Below are 19,711 nucleotides of genomic sequence, written 5' to 3'. Positions count from 1 at the left end.
ATTTACAAGGCTGCAGAATAACTTATGGTGGATGACATCAACACCGGATTTTGCAGAAAAGATGTGTAGGCATGTGCAAGCATCAAAATATGGTCAATCCGTGGTACTGGAGTGGTAACTGTTGGGTACGCACTTGTGCTATTCTGGCTAGATAGACACATGCACCTCGCAGTGGACTGTAGTGAGAACAAAATCCTACTTATTTAAGTTAACTGACTAGAGAACACAGTACTTTATGCAAGCACCACAGCACAAGTCTGACATTTATAATGCTGCAGGACAGCTTATGGTGGATGACATCAGCACTGGATGTTGTAGAGAAGCTGTTGAGAGGCATGTATGAAATGGATGTGTAGGCATGTTCAACTGTCAAGATACTTCAAGTTCTGCATGTTACCAGATTGATGAATGTGGAATGAGTAGTATGTGGTGGCTGTGTTCTAATGTGCAAGTACAGTTTAAGAGACAGCTTTACAAATTATATGAAAATAGGTACCCACATTCCTACAAGTGTTTGAAAATCTGAATGTGTGTTGTCATTCTAAAGATGTGAATGGTATATCATACATTTGCTATTAACTTTTGTAGTGTAGTTGTATATTTGTCAGGAAGTACTGAGAGACCAGGGTTGCAGACCACAAGGAGAGGGAACACATGGCTGCATTGTAAATATGTGAAATATTCTTAGGGATTTCATTTTGTTACATTTCCACATGTGGTTTCATGGCATGAAGAAAGACTGAATGAACAGTAAACATAATAAATACGTGCTATTTTTTACTTTGTGTTAAAATGGGGTAGATAGGAAAGTGGTGAAATGAGGGACAGGCAGGAGAAGAACAAAGGGAAAGCAATATAGAAATGTGCAGGAAGCTCTTTGGAAAGCACCATAGATATTGATTCTTTAACAGTGTAAACTGAAAATATTTATACAATATTATCTGAATTTGGACTGTCACCTCCACAAAGAGGGGTGACAGCAATGCAATTCTGCATTATAGCAAACTGGACTGAATCAAGTGTGTCAAGGAGACACTTGTGTGAAATGGAAAGTTATGTATTGGGTGATATTTTTTTCATGGGACAGGTGCCTTTTTTTTCTTTTTACTTCAGTAAGAGAGGAATGCTGGTTAAGGTGCATTGGTATTTCTGGGTCAGGTAGTTGGGTAGCTGAGTAAGCAAATACAAACAGGACAAACAAGACAAGACACAGGGATGGTGAGGGACACAAGCATTTGGAGACACCTTGGTTGGGGTGAGAGAGGGGACAATGCAATCTCATGCCATCAAATATGGAGACAGTGAGAATCTAATCCTCACCCACAGGACTGTCATCACTGTCTCATTATTCAACTGGCTGCTAGAGTACTTTACGTTTTCTTCTATGAACCATGAGGGAGAACAACATCCCCATCCAGTGTAGATGTACACCAATGGTGCTGTGCACAACTCTATACACTAACCCTGGCATCTACCACCAGGTGATAAAATCCACACCTCTGCTAGTACTCCCAGAGGGTACCACAGCACCAGGTGCTGAGGTAGTGCTACCTGAGGATGCAGATAGTGCAGGTGCAACAGAGGCAGTACTGCCAGGTTGGGTCCTAGATGTGCTCAGCATTGGTGCTGGAGCTGGTGGAGCAGGGGCAGGTTGACCCACTGGGGTTGGCCTACCTCGCTGTGCTGTGAAGCATTTAGTGATTTGTTGCATTGTTACAGATGTATGACATGGAGACATTTTGATGACAAATAATTGAAAATAAAAAAGAAGAGATTAGGGTTCAGGTGATAGAAAAAAAGAGAAAATGAGTACCATCATATGTGACATACAATGCATTATCATAATTATATAACTATTTTATCTGAACTGTTATATTGAAGTATATGTCCTAACAACTACAAACTATAGTTACAGATTGCTCAAAGTAATCCTATATATTGCACATATGCTTGGTCCAATCATAGAGATTACAGTTAACAGTAGAGAATTTATGCCACTTGTATAGATTTTAATTTATATAATATTATTAGAGAATTTCAGCATTGTATAGTTGCTACTTGTATTTGAACCCACGACCTATGACTACAGTCTTGCACTTGACTCCCAAAGTTGGGTTGTGCTACAGACTTATGCATGCATACTTGCTTTTCCAGTTAGGATATGCATGCTCACTTTGTCACTACTGTATAAAAAACAAAAAATATATCCTTAACTTTAAAGCTACAATAATACTTTTCTTGTGCTGCATACATGCCACTTACTTCCCTCAGTTTCTCCAAATGATCACCGTGTGTTTGCCAATTCAACTCAATTTAAGGATTAGCTGTGAAAAGAAAAGAACAGAAGAACATTATGCATGCCAGTCTTGCCTATATTTAGCTTTCTATGTATTATAAATTATCTTTGTTAGTATACTTACACAACTGTGGGATGTCACTGGATTGAAACTCATCCAACCACTGGTTGAGTGTATCCCTCTTGCACCTTTTTAGGTCATTGAAATGGTGCTTACACAGTTCTCCAGTGTATGTGCTGCCAGTTGCACAGGATACAGCCTTGGCCAGAATATTCCAAACCTCAGACTTGTATTGGGAGACAGAATAGTCCCCCTTCAGAACCCTTTGGCTGTGGTGCTTTACCAAGAGTCCAGTAAATATCCTGGACTCCTGAACACCCAACCTCTGTGCCCTAAATATGGCACCTTCCCCTCTAACAGCAGACATGTTTAATCCCAAAGGTAAACCAATGGCAAGTGATGGTTTCCCATTAATTTCTGTTATCGTGTTTAGTGATAGTGTGCAAACCTCAGAAATAATGCCAACAGTGTTAGTGCAATGTTAAGCAGAGATCAGCAGTGCCAAGCAGGGAGCAAAGCAATTTTTTTTTAAAAAATGGAATGTTAATCTGACAGTTGTCATTAGTTTGAGCTGTTGTTTGCTGCTGAAACTGTTAGGTGATTTAACTTTGCAGACATATAATGGGGGTATAAATTTCATGACATCACAGAATTTTGGTTTGGCTTTATACACTGGGAAAACTGATTTTTACAGTGTCAGATTCAAACCTATATATAATGGCAAAACATTTTCTTCCACAGCGGTGATTGTCCATCTTTGCCACAGAAGAACTGCTTCTCTGACACAGTCACGAATCTTCCTTCTTCTTTCGGCTTTTCCTGGTTAGCAGTCACCTCACTTGTCTGCTCATGATTGGCAGTGGAGTTTTACGGTGTTGAGTTGCCAGCCCGGCACCCAACCTTCCACAGAAGGCACACACATGCATGCACTCATGCCTAGGGCCAATTTAGAGTGTCCAGTCCACCTACAGCATGTCTTTGGGATGTGGGAGGAAACTAGAGCACCCGGAGGTAACCCACATGAACACAGGGAGGACATGCAGACTCTGCATAGAAGGCACCCCAGCCAAGGATCGGACCAGAGAACCTCTTGCTGTGAGGGGGTAACACTAACTGCTGCACCACTGTGACAACTTCTGATATAGTCATGAATCATTCTTATTTAATTGTGAAGGCCATCCAGGTCCAGATAGCATAATTATACTTACAGAAACATAGTAGACTGTATATCCTCAGTCATATATCTGAACCTTCAAAACACAGTAAGGGTGTCTTATCCTTCATACATATTACTCGTATCAGCTGCATTAATTATAATTATGTATAAAGTGTTATAATTGAGAATGAATATAATGTGAAAGAGAATGACAATAAAATGCTTGGGAATTCCTGTATTAGAAACCAGGACCATGTATGTGGAAACCCTATACATACACGTTGCCACAGGACTATTGAAATAACACTTGTATATTTTCCTAATCATTAGTATAAACAGTGCTATCATAATAGTAAAACTACATTGCACTTCCTGTTTTACATTACAGTTCTGCACTTACACCTGCTGCTGCAGGAGTAGTAAAATGGTAGTTGCCTAATTCCCTATTCATTCTTAAGCTCTGTGTGTTAACCGCCATGCAACGCCACTTAGTGTCTTTCTGTAGTGCCCAACAGAATTAATAAAATGTATCTATTTTAAATTGTTGACTGTCTGCATCCTGTATGCAGGTGTTCGATGGCTGCAGGTGTTGAGGAAGCTTCTTAACCTCCTGGCAATGTCGCTTAGTGGCGTTGGATGATGAAAAGCAAAAATTGTAACAGTGTATCCTTTTGACCTTTACATTGTCTGTGATCTGTCTACAGGTGTTTTGTCTGCTTCCTGTGTGAGCTGCTAGTCCAGGTTTGCACACTGATAAGCATTGCTCTAACAAAATAAGCACAGCTAAACATGACATACATTGTGTTGCTTCATTTCCCTCTTTCCATATATTCCCCATTTCCATATATATCTATATCTATCTTTATCTGTCTATCTATCTAGCTATCTATATATATTATGTGTGTGGTGTGTGTGTGTGTGTGTGTGTGTGTGTGTGTGTGTGTGTGTGTGTGTGTGTGTGTGTGTGTGTGTGTGTGTGTGTGTGTGTGTGCATGGTAAAGTAAATGCTGTTTGGACATAAATTAATTTGTCCAGAGATGTTATGTTTGAAGTCATGTATTATATTTGTGATTAATACATTTTATGATTAATACATTCTGTGATTAATAATTGATTAGTAAAGGTTCCTTTGGGGGGTTCTGGACAAACGCAGTTTGGATACAAACTAATTTGTCCAGAGACACCCATGGGATGGAGGTTTTTTGGGGGGTGGGGATATGTTGGTGGACAGAGGAGTTCCAAGTTTTAAGGGGATGAAAGAGTTGTTGTGTTATAGGCAGGGGAAGAAAAAGGTTAAGGAGAAGGGCTGGTTAGAGAGGAAATGATGTAATAGTAAGGAGGAATTAACTTAGTTTTGTGCAGTAGCTGTAGAATGAGGATATTAAATTTAGGCATGAATTTGCTACCCACCCTCCCTGCCCTCCCTTTTTGGTCAAGCTAGCATGTTGTGGAGTTTTTCATATGAGTGTGATTTGGTAGGCAGTGAATAAGGACTGGAATGTCCCTCTTCTGTTCCCCTTCTGGTGTTTATCAAGGTGGTTGGTTGAATATTGAAGTGCGCAGTGTCATGTTGCTTCTGGTGGGAAATTTGAGTAAGTGAGTGGTTGAGGTAAAGCTGCTTACATCTTGGTGGGACAGAAGAGATCAGGTGATTCTGTCTACTGTATTATATTTGTGATTAATACATTTTATGATTAATAAATTCTGTGATCAATAATTGATTAATAAAGTTTGGTTATTTTATGCCAAGAAGGTGTGGTAGTTTTTTTTTTTTTTTTTTTTTTGGGTGGGGGGGATCTGGACAATATCAATTATACCTGAATGAATGGTTACAGAATTTTGCTGTGAAGCTTAGGACATATGCATGTGAGAACTGGCTTGTGCAAAGTTAAACAATGGCTATAGCATGCTATGAAATTCAGGAGGTTGTTTGCTATTAATCATGGCAAAATGCAAAAGAGCAGCTTTGCACAGGTAGAAATGCCAGCAGAAATCAATATTAAATTATAAAAAATAAATTCTGAATCCAAATATGTTGCATTAATTTGAATCAATGTGGGAAACAGTCTCAGTAGAGCATCAATTAACATGTTCACCTTTGTTACAGAAGGATGTGGGTTATATTGTTACACCGGGTGGTTGGATTGCTAACACTATAATGCAGCTTGGGGAAGGGAGGGAGTTACATATCTGTGTAACCCTTCAGAAGAGATATAAACTAAGATGACATCTGCTTGAGTTGGTGGTAGCTCAAGTGGCTATGAAAGATCCCAAGGCACCTATCCAAAAGAGTGGGGAAGTCCTCTGATGCCCAGGTGAAATTACTCCTACTAGTATAAATACCACCTTGGGTCTCCTCTGAAAAGAGGCCTCTAGCCTTGTCAGACTAGCTTGGTCACCAACGAATAAATTAGCACTTGATTTGTATAAGGAAGTGTATCATGAACAACATCGGTGACCTGTAGATTCTTGCTGCTAATGTGGATAGAGCACATGAATCAGATTAAAAAGGCTTAGGGTTGGATTCGCACTTGGTCTCCAAATATAAAACATCTGAGGTCTGCAAATATGCCAGTTTGGTGAGGAAGGATATTACACAATTTTCAAAATAAGACTACTTCCATTTAGAATAATAAAAACAGGATAAAAAGTATAAAATCCTTGAGGACTGAAATGTTATTGGTCCAGTAAATCATAGACAATTGAAACTTAGACTGCTTCCGTTATGAAAAGGAATAATGTCAGAAGTATTTATGATTATTATAATCTGATCACTTAGCAGGTTCCTGGCAGTGAAACATTCTCTTTCCCTTGACTGCTAGAGTTGATGGTCATGTTTAGTGCTGGAACTGTTTTCTAAAATAGACTTAACCACTCCCTTATCAAAACATCTTGCTTGATGATATGTGCAAAATGACAAGAAAGGTTTGACACATACATATGGAGTTTTGCACCTGTGATTATTATCTACAGCACAGAATTTCCAAGAGTCTTGGCAATGTGAATGACTAATAAGGGTTACATTCCCAAAAAATTCAGATAATGCTAAATAGGAAATAATCAAATATGTGAAGACCTTAACTGAAGATCCCTTCTATGACACTACTCTGTAGCAGATTTGATAACATAAGTAACAATAGTTTTCTTCCAGAAATAATATTTATTCGACCATCAAACAACAACCATATTGCTCAGTTCTTGTTTAACTCTACAAACAGCATATGTTGTTTTATGTTTATATGTAGATATGCAAAAATAACTTCTTTATATTCAAAGTGCACATGCTTCCATCTATGTTCTTCTAGTATTAGCCTATTTAATAGTCACCTTAGAATGTTAAGAAAAGTCTGTTGTAGAAGCTACTAATGTGAATGTATTCAAACTGAAACTACTGTACCAATTATCTATCATTTGCATGTCTGCCTCTTGAAATTGTAGGTCACTGCCTTCTTGCTTTGAGTCATGATTGAACTGGATCCTCAGTCCAGCTCACCTATTCAGTTAACAAAATAAACTATGTAAATGAAAAATTACACTTTACAAAGGAAGGATGGGCCACTCCAGTAAGAAGTAACATTTGTGAGAGATTGAAAATATTTTATGGAAGGAAATATGAACTGTATAGGAGATACCCAGAAATATATAGCAACTGTGAAGTATAAAACACTTTTTCAAGCAAGACTGGTCAAAGAGTAATGAAGGAATTATTCAGGGACCACTGCAGTGGTTAGGAAATCTTTCTCTCCCCGTCACAATTAATTGTAAAGGGCATCTCCCCTATATCCAAAATAGTCCTTAGTGCTCTATATTCTGCACTGACCAGGTTCATCACAGAATGCCCATTTGTGACATATCTTAGTAGACATATCATAATGTTGAACAGATTCTAGGGGTCCTTACTAAAAAAGATCATGGACCTAGGCATTGCTGGAGGCTCTGCCCCTGGGAAAATTAAAACCATGAGCAAAATGCTATGTATATATATATATATATATATATATATATATATATATATATATATATATATGGGTCTTCTTCATTTCACCTAACTTCCAATTCAATGACTCCCATTTGACTGAGACCAAATGACTGAAATTTCATTTCACTGACACTTCATTTCACTGACAGTTCATTTGACTGACAAGTATTATTAGCATGAAAATGGAATATGCCCCCTTCCCCACTGTAGTGCGACCCTGGAGTTAGAATATATAGTTGAGGGGTGGGGGGGGCGAAGCCCCCCCACTTACTTTTCTTTTACTAAGCAATATTATATCAAAACTTAACAATATCATATGAAATGAAGTGGGGGGCTGCACCCCCCACACCCCCCATGTGGGGGGCTGTGCCCCCCACACACCCCAACTATATATTCTAACTCCAGGGTCGCACTACAGTGGGGAAGGGGGCATATTCCATTTTCTTGCTAATAATACTTGTCAGTCAAATGAACTGTCAGTGAAATGAAATGTCAGTCAAATGAAATTTCAGTGAAATGGGGTCGGTGAAATGAAAGTCAGTGAATTGGAAGTTAGGTGAAATGATGTAGATCCATATATATATATATATATATAGAGAGAGAGAGAGAGAGAGAGAGGGGGGGGGGTTCTGGTCAAATGATCAAGGTCATGTTATATATTGTATTGTAGTTGGTATCTGTTGCTTTTGGTCAAAAGTCAACAGGTACGTGAGATCAGATGATTCTTGAGATGAGGGAATATGCCTGCTCTTTGAAAACAGTAAGTTTCTGAGTTAGTATATATAATTAGCATGGAAATGTAGGTGGCACAGTGAGACTTGCCCCATGCAAAAACAATTTATTTTGGGGCGGGGGGGGGGGTATTTTGCACGTGCCAAAATTTTTGCTCTGATCCTGCATAGTTGTGTTTTGCAATACATAGTGCACAATTATACGGGTTGTTGATATATTTGAATAGACCTATAAATATATTTATATTTATATATATATATATATATATATATATATATATGTGTGTGTGTGTGTGTGTGTGTGTGTGTGTGTACACACACACACACACACACACACACACACACACACACACACACACACACACACACACACACACACACACACACACACACACACACACACACACACACACACACACACACACACACACATATACACACACACACACACACACACACACACACACACACACACACACACACACACACACACACACACACACAGAAAAGGTGTAAACATGACAAGAAAAGAAGGTATTCCCTCCTGCAGATAATGAAAGACTCCAATAGCTTACAGCCAAAAACAGTATGTAATTTGGAATAAGAAAGTAAAGAGAAGTGATTCCAAATAATAAAAGAGAGAAACAAAAACATTTTTAAATTAAACAATTTATAAGAAAAATGTTAAAATGTATAACTACATGACTTTGATCATTTTAAAAAAACAAGTATACAGGTAGAAGATGAGAAGGGAACTATGTGCAGCAAAAAAAGGGCAAATAGGTGGACATCTGTAGAGAAAGAGAGAAAATAGAGCAAGAGAGAGATGCATAAAAGTGAGAGTTACATTTACAAGGAACTGCATAGCTGCTAAGTTCCAACCAGCAAACTTGGAGTATTTAACAAACAAACTCCATGCAAGAATAAGAGTGTCTGTTTAGAATAGCAGCATGCCTTGAATATTCATGATGGCATGCTGCTGTACTTCCTATATGGACACAAACCGTGAACGTGTGCAGGAGGCATGTCAAAGTAGTGCATGGACACTGAACACGCCCCCTGTACTCATAAAGTGCTGTACTGCACTTTCTAAGCTGAACTGGCATAATATTAGAGCTTTACTCTAATAATATGCCAGTATTTCAGTGTCCGCAGATACTAAAATGAAAAAAATGATCATTTAATTGTCCGCGGACACGGAATGAAACATCAGCATGAAGAAATCAATGCAGGGTTTGTGTGACAAGTTCTGTGACACCCTCCCCGCATTGCTAAAGTGCTGTATGACACTTCTGCAACCTGCTAAAGTAGGAAATGTGTGCAAATGCACACATAATGGGGGATAAATCCCCCAAAAATGAAAAAACACACATATAGCCCTCACAAACATAGAAAGTTGATAGAGAACCGGTCATGCAGTAGCATGAATTACGGATGGGTAGAAGTCAGATAGCAAATGTATGCCAGCATTCCTTACAACAGTGCATGCTAACAAAGGCACAAATGATGGGGGGAATAAATAATACATTAGGGACATGTCTGAAAATTTGCCCTCACATACTTAGAAAGTTGATAGATAACAGGATATGTATTAGCAGGATTCCCTGAAGGGTACAAGCCTGAAAGCCAAATGAATGACATTATTTCATGATTGCAGTCCTCAATGACTTGCCAGAACACCACAAGTCTCACTTACATAACATAATATGAAAATAACATAAACTTTTTTTTCAAGCCTAAGGAATGTTTAAGCTTAACTAAGTGGGTTTGTGTGTTATGGTCATCCACTTAGCATGGCTTAAACATCCCCTAGGAGATAAATGCAAATACACAGGTGAAATTTTCAAGCCACGGTAGACATTCACATTTGGAGTACCAAGACAAGCAACTGACTTTTCTATGGTAAAGTAGTGTTAAAATTATTTTTGTAAGCTTAAATTATGTAGCAACTGTTTTTAGTCAACCAGGGTAGTGTAGCAGGTCCACAAGTAAGATGTCAGTGTAGAAAAGATGTGAAGCCCCCATATAAACACAAGTGCCCCATACAGTATAGTCACACAAGAATATAATTTAATGAAAGCACATAGGGGATGTCATGGAAAGTAAACATAAAATTATAATATGTCAGTAATGAGGAATCAATCCCACAACCCTGATGCTTTATTAAATGAAATGTGAGCAATGCTAAATAGTGCTCAGCTAAGCTAACCTGGTGTAAGCATTGCTTAAATCTAAATGCTAAGCAATAAGTAGCTCAGCTAAGTGGATTTGAGCACTGGTAAGCAGTGCTCAACATCTATCCCTTTAAGCACTGCCAACTTTAGCTAAGCAGGTTTGCCCGTCACTCAGCTTAGCTCAGCATATTCAAAATCATCCAATCACAGAAAAGTGCAGGAATTCAGCCCTATTTAAACCTCGCAGGCAGGAATACGGTCATAACCAGTTGTAGTTGATCACTGCAGGTACTATGGCTGGTGTTGGTAAGGGTACATGCTTATGGGCACAATGTTGGGGCATTCAGGAGTCCAGGCTCATGGTTGGACTCCTTGTGAAAGATCAAGAAGGGGCAGTGCTGCAGGACCAGTACCAAGGCTCACAATACAAAGCGGAAGTCTGTGACCATCTTACATGTGATCTTACCAGTGCTAATGACATCCCTTGAACTGGTGATCAGGTCTGGCACCATTATGCTGACCTCAAGCGTAGGAAGAGGGAGCTTTTGGACCAGTGGACCCAAAACGCACAGGCACAGAATATCCCAGAGGTTTGTAAGTATCAGTATCACTTTTAGGTTCATAGGTTCATAGGTAGGTACTAGGCTATTGGCCTTAGGGCCTATATAGGCCTAGCCAAAAGGTACCCTGGCTTTCACCACCCAAGAAAATTATTTTCATGTGCCACTGTCGAGCAGAGCCACAGAAGTGATCCCTGGGGTGAATTTCCTATCTCCCATCCAATCATCAAGATTTTTCCTGAAGAGTGCTAATAAGGAGCTTTGTTTGATATAGATAGGTAGTTTGTCCAGAGTATGGGAAGCCTCTGGGACAGGAATCTATCCCTCCAGCATGTTCTGTTTATTGTGGTGACAAGGTTTAGGTTCCTAGAGCATGTAGCTCATAGGGATTGGGATTTCTTTAAGTGGAGCATGTCTAAAAGCGCTGGGTTTGACATAGCTTTGTGTGTTAGGCAGAGATCGCCTCTGAGTAGTTGATATGTGACAGAGTAAAGCTGCAGTTGTTTGAGATGGTCTGCATGGAGCATCTGTTTGAGGCCAGTAATCCTCTTTGTGAGGTATTTATGTGGCCTTTCCAGTTGTTGTAAGATGTCTGTGAGGTACATACCAAAAGGGACATTGTAGTCTATAATGGGTCTAATGAGTGACGAGTAGAGGGGAACAATGACCTCTTTTTTCCTGGATGAGAAACCTTTTGTGATGAGGTGTGCCACGTAGAAGGATTTCCTGACTACTGTGGCAATGTGATTATCAAAGGAGAGACTAAGTAGACTACCGCCTATGTGGTAGTTCATGGGTGCAGAATTTTTACCAAAAGGGATGACAGTGCACTTTTTGGCATTGAGCTTGAGACCATGGCTTTGTCACCAGGCATCTGTTTCAGTGAGGCCCTTTTGTAGGATGTCCACATCTTTTGGAGTTTTGATTATGGCTCCTAGTTTGCAGTCATCTGTGAACTTCATTTGCCAAAGACCTTCTGTGTTAGCCTGTACTTCAGAGAAGTAGATACTAAACAGGAGAGGAGCCAGGACTGAACCCTGTGGTACTCCATTTATCACTGGTCTGAAGTTGGATTTGGAGTCTGCTACTTTCACAGTGTGGATTCTGTCAGTGAGCCAGTTGGCAACCCATCTTGTGACATAGGGATTTATACCTAGTTTAGTGAGTTTATCTATAATTCCAGAGTGGGGGGATGGTGTTGAAAGCCTTGGCAAGATCTAGATAGGCTGTCTGAACCACCTTACCCTCATCTACGGCTTTGGTGACTGTTTCAAATAAGTCTATCTAGTTTAGGAGATATGATCTGCCTTTTACAAACCCGAACCGGGTTGGGTCCTGAGTTTTAAGATTACCAATGTCACTGTTTATAAGTTCCATGATGATACGTTCCATAGCCTTGCAGACCGGGATCATTAGACTACTGGGGTGGTAGTTTCTGGGGTCTGTGGTGGCTCCCCCTTTGTGGAGTGGGATAACCATCACTGTGCACTGTTCAGTGGGCACATAGCCTGAGGTGAGGCTATGATTGAACATGGTACTTAGGTGGGGTGCCAGTTCATTCTGTAGTTCATGTAGAACACAGCCTGGGATGTTGTCAGGTCCCATGGATGCTGTATTCTTGGCTTTGGATAGTGTGTTTTTACCTGTGCAGCCATAATTACAGAACTTTTGCATTCTTCTGGTATAGAGATGGGCCCTTTAGGGGATGACAGGGGGTAAAGTTAGCACTGAACCTATCTGTCAAAATGTTGGCAATATCAGTTGGTTCTGTATATATAGTGCCATTGTGCTGTAACTCAGAGCAGATCTGAGTGTTGCCATTGAGATTCTTGACATAGCTATAGAATGATTTGTGGTTGTCTTTAAAGTCAGTGGCAATTTTGTTTTCATAACTACCTTTGTTGGAGGATTTTATGAGAGATCTCAGCTTCTTACTGAAGCTGACCAGGGAGTTTCTCCAATCATGGGATTTTACTCTTTTTTTGCAGCAGTTTCTTTCTTCTATTGTAGAGTTTGTTTATGGCAGGGGACCACCAGATTGGCTTCCTTTTTTTGGAGGATAGCTTCTTGGTTCTGTTAGGGATTGCACATTCCATGCACTTCTGTAAATGCTTATAAAGGTATTTGTGTAGGATTCAGCAGTCATGCCTCTATTGTCCGTCAGCATTGGTGTCGTGAAGTTTGCCACTTCTGTCTTTAGAAGCATGAAGTTGGCTTTGGAGAAATTTTTTACTGTGGTTTCCCTAATGGGGGGTGGGGGAGGGATGTGGATTTCTAGGGTGATTAGCTTGTGGTCGGATCTGACCAAAAAGGAACTGACCTCTGGTGTGGAGCACCGGTTGCCCATGTTGGTAATAACCAGGTCTAGGATATTGTTGCCCCTGGTGGGGGCGTGGATAAGTTGATCCAAGGCATTGGAATTTATGAATTCCAGAAAACAACATGCAGCTGACAGTTAATTTCTCCTTGTTTAGCCTGGTGAATGGAACATCAGTGTGCCTGACTATAGAGTCACCTATGACTAGAGTGTTGGGTACGTTGTTATGCCTTATGGGCTGTGGTTTAGTGGCGCACTGAGTTTGTGGGCTATGTGTCATTTGGGTTGTGTTGAGGGTAGAAATTGCTTGCTTTTCTGCTTTGGAGGTCCCTGTTTCTTGGGCAGGTTTTTACTGAGAGCCTCCGCGAATGTAGGTGTGTGTTTTGTGTTTCTATGTGCGTGTTTTGGTGGTGTAGGTTTTGAGGGACTATGTACTGAGTGTGGTGTGGTGCAAGTGTTTACCTTCTCCACTTGACTGTGTAGTCCAGTCTTAGGTGAAGAGAGCTTTGCTTCCAGTTTGGCTATATAAGTGCATCTCTCACAGGTTGTAGTGTTGGGGGGTAGGAGGAGAGGGTTGTCTGTGTACATGAGCAATTGCTGCATTACCCCAAGATGCCCAGATTCATCAGGTAGACAGGAAAAAACATCAGTAGCTGACCCTTAGACATGCCTGGATAGGTGCTTATTTGTTAAGTACTATAAACTGTTTTCCACTAGACAGTGAGGAAAGTTGAGTGCTGTAGTAATTTGTAGCTTATTTAGTGCTTACAATAAGTTCTGAACAAGTGCCGAGCTCAAAGAAACAGACTGAAACAAAAAAAAAAATGGCTAGTTCTAAGAAACAAAATTAAGCTAGAAGGCTTCCCTCCAACACAGAAAGGCTTTGGGGGTTAGAAGCCCACAAATAGTCCTGGACACAGCAAATCTGTATCCAGACTAGACTACCCACAGGAAAGGCAGGAAACAAGCTTAGAATTTTTTTTTAAGTGGAAAGAGAGAAAGGAGGAGCAGAAACTAAGCTGATTGGCCTTCTCAAATGTTCTCCCTGTATTAGGTAGAATGAGGTAATAACATTAGACTGGGACGAGGGTCCCAGATCAAATTTACAGTAGGGGTGGGCAACTGCAAAGCCACCAACAGCAGAAAAGCAGCAGTGAGCCTTTAAATGAAAGTTTTAAACAGCTAAAGGAGCCTCTAGAGAAAGCTTTTAACTGCAAACAAGTTATCAGAATCAAACAACCCAACAGATGCTTATTAAAAGTGGACAATTTCCCCAAAGTCTAGCCTGAGGATGTGATTGATAGGTATGCATAAATGCTTCTTTATCTCCTGTACAGCTGCAGATGAGAGGGCCGTGAATGTGGACGCACATGCAAATAGGCTGCTAAGGTTGCGCTGGGAGGCTGGTGAGTACAAATCTAGCTTGCAGTATTCAGGGCAAATAAATAGAAAGGAGTAGAATGTCAACTAGCAGTAGGTAAAGTGTGTACTGTGTGTAATTAATAAATAAATGACCATTAGATTAATAGTGATGTAAAGGATATTTAACAATAAAGGTCTCCGTAACTTTCAATAAAGTAAAACTCCCAGACTGTTGTTTACTTTATTATGTTGTGGTAGGAATATAAATATGTACAGTTTCTGCACAGCAACCATAGCTCTGACAGCAAGAATGAAGTGAGGCTCATCTTACAAAGATTGTAGAGTTGTAAAACAGAACAGCTATATGAAATGTGCCATGCACCAAGATCTAAACCCTGAATAATAAGCTGTCAAATCTAATCTTTTATCCCCTGCAGCAGTGCTTTGTGTTAACCATTGCTTTCCAGATTGTAATATCAAAGTATGAATACAAAGTACAAGAACTATCTTTCATGCATGAATGTCAGAACTACAAGGTCAGTTTGCGTAAACAAAAGAGTAATAGGGAGTAAAAAGTCAAACAATCATTAGCAATTCTTCAGTAGCTCATTGTGATGAAACACAAGTATGGTGTATCTTTTTAACACAAATAAACATGGTTCAAATCCCAGCAGTGGTAATAAGCTGACGGCATATTGCCACACAAGAATATGTGAATATGTGTAGAAATTGTCAAGTACAAATTCCCTCCACAGGTCTGCCAGGTAAGGAAATGCTAAGAGTATCTGTAAGAAGGCTTTACTAATATACTGTGTACAACACTTCCAGTGTCAAACCCCAAAGTTGCAAATGACAGCAAGGTAAGTAAATACAGCAAGTAATTTTGTCTGATACATGTCCCTCAACTGTCATGCTGTCACGGCTAGTGGTCACTGCTGTCAATAACCAGAGTGACAGATAGAAATCCCGGCACAGTATGTCAGTAGCAGCCCCACACATCATGAGTGCAGACACTCCATTCAGTGTCACATATGTAACCCTGGATATGTGAATATATGTAAGAAAAGCCAGGTATTGTTAACAGAATTTCCTACACAGGTCTGCCAGGTAAGGAAATGTTTGTAGTAGCCGTAAGAAGGCATACTAATATACTCTCTGTACAACACTTCCACTGTCCAACCCAAGGCCATAGATACATATAAAGTGTGGGCAGACATAGAGAGTAACGAGTAGAGTACTGATCAATATACTTGTGAAAAATAGAAGCCTATACAGTTGTTAATTGCCATCTCTCTCTCTCCTCCACCCCTATCTGTATCAATAATGTATACACATAAATAATGGGTATGTCTTTCTCCAAACCTACTGTTGGGATTTGTGTTTTATTGTTCTACAAATATTGAATTGCTTGAATATTAATGAATCTCATTCAAATACTACAATTGGTGGCCTGTTGCTGTCAATGTAACTTGCATGCCATTAAAATGCCTACTGTGGTTCCATATATGCATGTGTTCTGTTTGCTATACAGCTGTTTCAAAACTGTTGTATGGGGTCAACTGGAACACCCATGCATGCTGTTATAACTAATCTTGAAATGTGCTGTTCATGACTAACCAACACATTTTTTAAAACCTGAACACCATATATCGTCTGGGAAGGTAGATCCCTGTAGATCTGCCTATCCTGCATTATCTGGCCATGGCACTGGGACCCAGCATGTCTGGGACCCAATCCGGGCATCCCTCATCTATTGGTCCTGCACCACCTTTAAGTGGAACTGCCTCAGAGGATGCTGCCACCCCCCCGGGAGCAGGCATGGAGAGCAGACCATCACCCATAGTCAGGTCCAGGGATTGGAGCACAGTGTGCTCCAATCAGAGTTTGTTGAGTAGCTGTGCTAGCTTGAGGGGCACCTGGCACAACTTGAGGGTCAGCCTGCCCCTCCTGTTCAGGACCCAACACAGCCACTTTTGGGGCTGTGAAGGTGCAGTGGTGACTGCCCATGGGTGGGGACCTCAGTCCCACTGTATCCACTTGGAGGGGCTCATGTCCATCCGATTCCCAACTATACTCCCATCCAAGGTGTTACCCACCAGATGTGTTATATACCACCCCTGTCTGCTGTCTTGTCTGTCATGTCTGTCTTCCTACACAACTTACCTCCCCAAATGTACTTACTATCCTTCCCCAACATCCAACTCTCACCTTAAAAAAAAAAGGGCAATCTGTTCCCAAAAAAATATTATGCCTCATATATAGCTGTCCATGTCACACACATGCCCACTGGACATATGCAATCCAGTCCAATTGGCATAACAACACATTACTGTTGTCCTCACCCCTCTCTCAAGAGTTTGAGTGTCCAAATTCACTTCCAAATTCTGTAGACATTCACAGCTGTTGCTGTAGAAGAAATAGACTGCAATGAACCTTTCCTATACCCATCCTGCACATCCCTAGCTATCTTTCATACTGTACTTCACTCTGTGTGCCCTTTTTTCACCACTTTCCTATCACCCCTTTTTTCTTCTTTCAAAGAAATTATCCTTGGGGTAAACGGGAGCAAGCGCCACTAAGTGAAGCTAAAATGGATTAACCGTGTTTTAGCATTGCTTAGCATTGTGCAAACCAGCTCAAACCCACTTACAACTGCTTAAAAGTGCCTTAATCACTCTGTATCCAACAGCGCTTGTTCTGCCCAGCAACAAAATCATCAGGCCTGCTGAGTCTGGGATGCTGTGCTCTAGAATCACAGCAACATAACACTACACCATCTCAGCTGTGGGAATTACTGTTGTTTTTTCAAATTTATCATGCAGTATGGTCATTTAACAGTAATGAAAAAAGCATCAGTCCCAAGTCTAGAACCATACCTGTCAACCTGGAAACATCAAAAATCTGGACAAGGCCCATGAAAAATAGGTACAAATCTGTATGCTGATTAACATCTAATTTGCATAAATACTTATGTAACCCCAACCACTCCAATGGAATTGTGGGATACCAACTTTCGAACGCAAATTGAAGAACAGACAACCAAAACATGGCACCAGACCAGAGTCCCCCTGCAGCCATTCCAGTGTCCTGTTACCTGGCTATTTTGCCCCATTTACCATAAACACTAATGTATGCATACTGCTTTACTTCTACAATGATTTGAATTTTATTTTTACATTTTGCAGCACAACAATGCAGAAACACTAAGAGACATCATCTGGTAAACAAAGCAATACTGTCCCACAATGAAAATAGGCTTGACATTAAACTTTGCCCTTGAAACTCACATTCATTGAAACAGCATTGAAACCCACACCACATCCAAAGAAAATGCATCTGGCCAGTGGTGGATAAAGACTACCTTTGGGCTGTTTTCAAATCATTGGCCCGTGGCACACAAAACAAGAAACATACATGTGTTCTTTTCTTTATACACCTTCCTGACTTTATTAAATTATATTCCTTCCTTGTATAATACAACACACTCTTTATCCATATTTTAAAATATTTAATTAATTAGGCTATATAATATCATCATACTGCTTTTCCCCTGACCAAATGTTATGCTGATGTCTAGAGAGCATTGTAATTATATGATTTTTTCAAATATTTTCCCTGTAGCTGCTAAAATTGTTGGCTGGTCTAAAGTCATTGGCATTGGCCAGTTTGGTGATTTTAAGGTCTGCTATTATTATATATAATGGCTTGCTTCCAGACAGTAGTCAAGGATTTGCTAGTGAAACAGTGATTACAAAAATGACTAACAAGGTGTACTCAATATATTCTGCTGTGCCAGGGATAGGTTCATAGGTTCATAGGTTCATACTAGGCTATCTGCCCGAGGGCATTTACAAGCCTAGCCCATAGTTTTGTGGCTTACGCCACCCCTTTAGTATGGGGAACTATACCCATTATTTTGCTGTGCCTCTGTTGAGCAGTGACACTGAGGTAATCCCTGGGGTATATCTGCGATCTCCCATCCATTGGTCAAGATTTCTCTTGAACAAGGCCAGCGAGGTGCTCTGCCTCACATATACCGGGATTTTATTCCACAGCATAGGGAGTCTTTGGGTGATGAATCTATCCCTCCAGCACGTCCTATTAATAGCCATGTCGAGGTTTAAGTCTCCCACCCTTGTGGCTCTGACGGATCTAGATTTTTGAGGTGAAGCATATTCATCAAATCTGGGTTTGACATGGCCTTGTATGTTAGGCAAAGGTCACCTCTGAGCAAGCGGTGGCGACTGAATAGAGCTGGAGTTCTTTCAGTCGGGCAGCATAGGACAGATGTTTGAGACCCTTTATCCTTTTGGTGAGGAACTTTGTGGCCTCTCCAGCTGCTGCAAGTGTCGGGTCAGATACATTCGAATGGGGCATTGTACTCAATCATTGGTCTGATGACTGATGAGTATAGGGAGACTATGACCTCCCTTGATCTAGATGAGAATCCCTTCATGATAAGGTGGGCAATGTAGAAGGTCTTCCTAACTACTTTAGCTACATGGGTGTCGAATGACAGACTACTATCAACCTGGGTCCCCAGGTCCCTGATAACTTCTTCTGTACTCAGTGGATTGCCACCTATTTGGTAGCTAGGGGTAACCTTGTTTTTCGAAGGGTATGACTATGCATTATTTGGCATTTAACTTTAGTCCATGGCTCTGCCACCAGTTAACCGTTTCTGTGAGACCCTTCTGAAGGATATCTGTGTCAGATGTGTTTTCTACTATGGCCCAGTTTGCAGTCATCTGCAAACTGTGTCAGCCATAACCCTCCTGTGTTTGCTTGTACTTGGAAAAGTAGATGCCAAACAAGAGTGGGCCCAGGACTGAGCCCTGTGGTACACCACTTGTGACAGGCTTTGAGTCTGACATGGCGCCAGCAACTCTGACCCTGTGGGTTCTGTCACTCAGCCAGTTTGCAACCCATCTTGTGATGTATGGGTTAACATTTAAGCTGATGAGTTTTTCAATGATACCCGAGTGGGGTATTGTATCAAAGGCCTTCGCCAGATCGAGGTAGGCTGTATGGACTGCCTTTCCCTCATCAATGGCTTTGGTGACTGTTTCGAAAAA

Source organism: Protopterus annectens, chromosome 1.part1 (assembly GCF_019279795.1).
Source record: "Protopterus annectens isolate FY-2018-M chromosome 1.part1, PAN1.0, whole genome shotgun sequence".
NCBI lineage: Eukaryota > Metazoa > Chordata > Ceratodontiformes > Protopteridae > Protopterus > Protopterus annectens.
Note: the sequence above shows the minus strand (reverse complement) of the source record.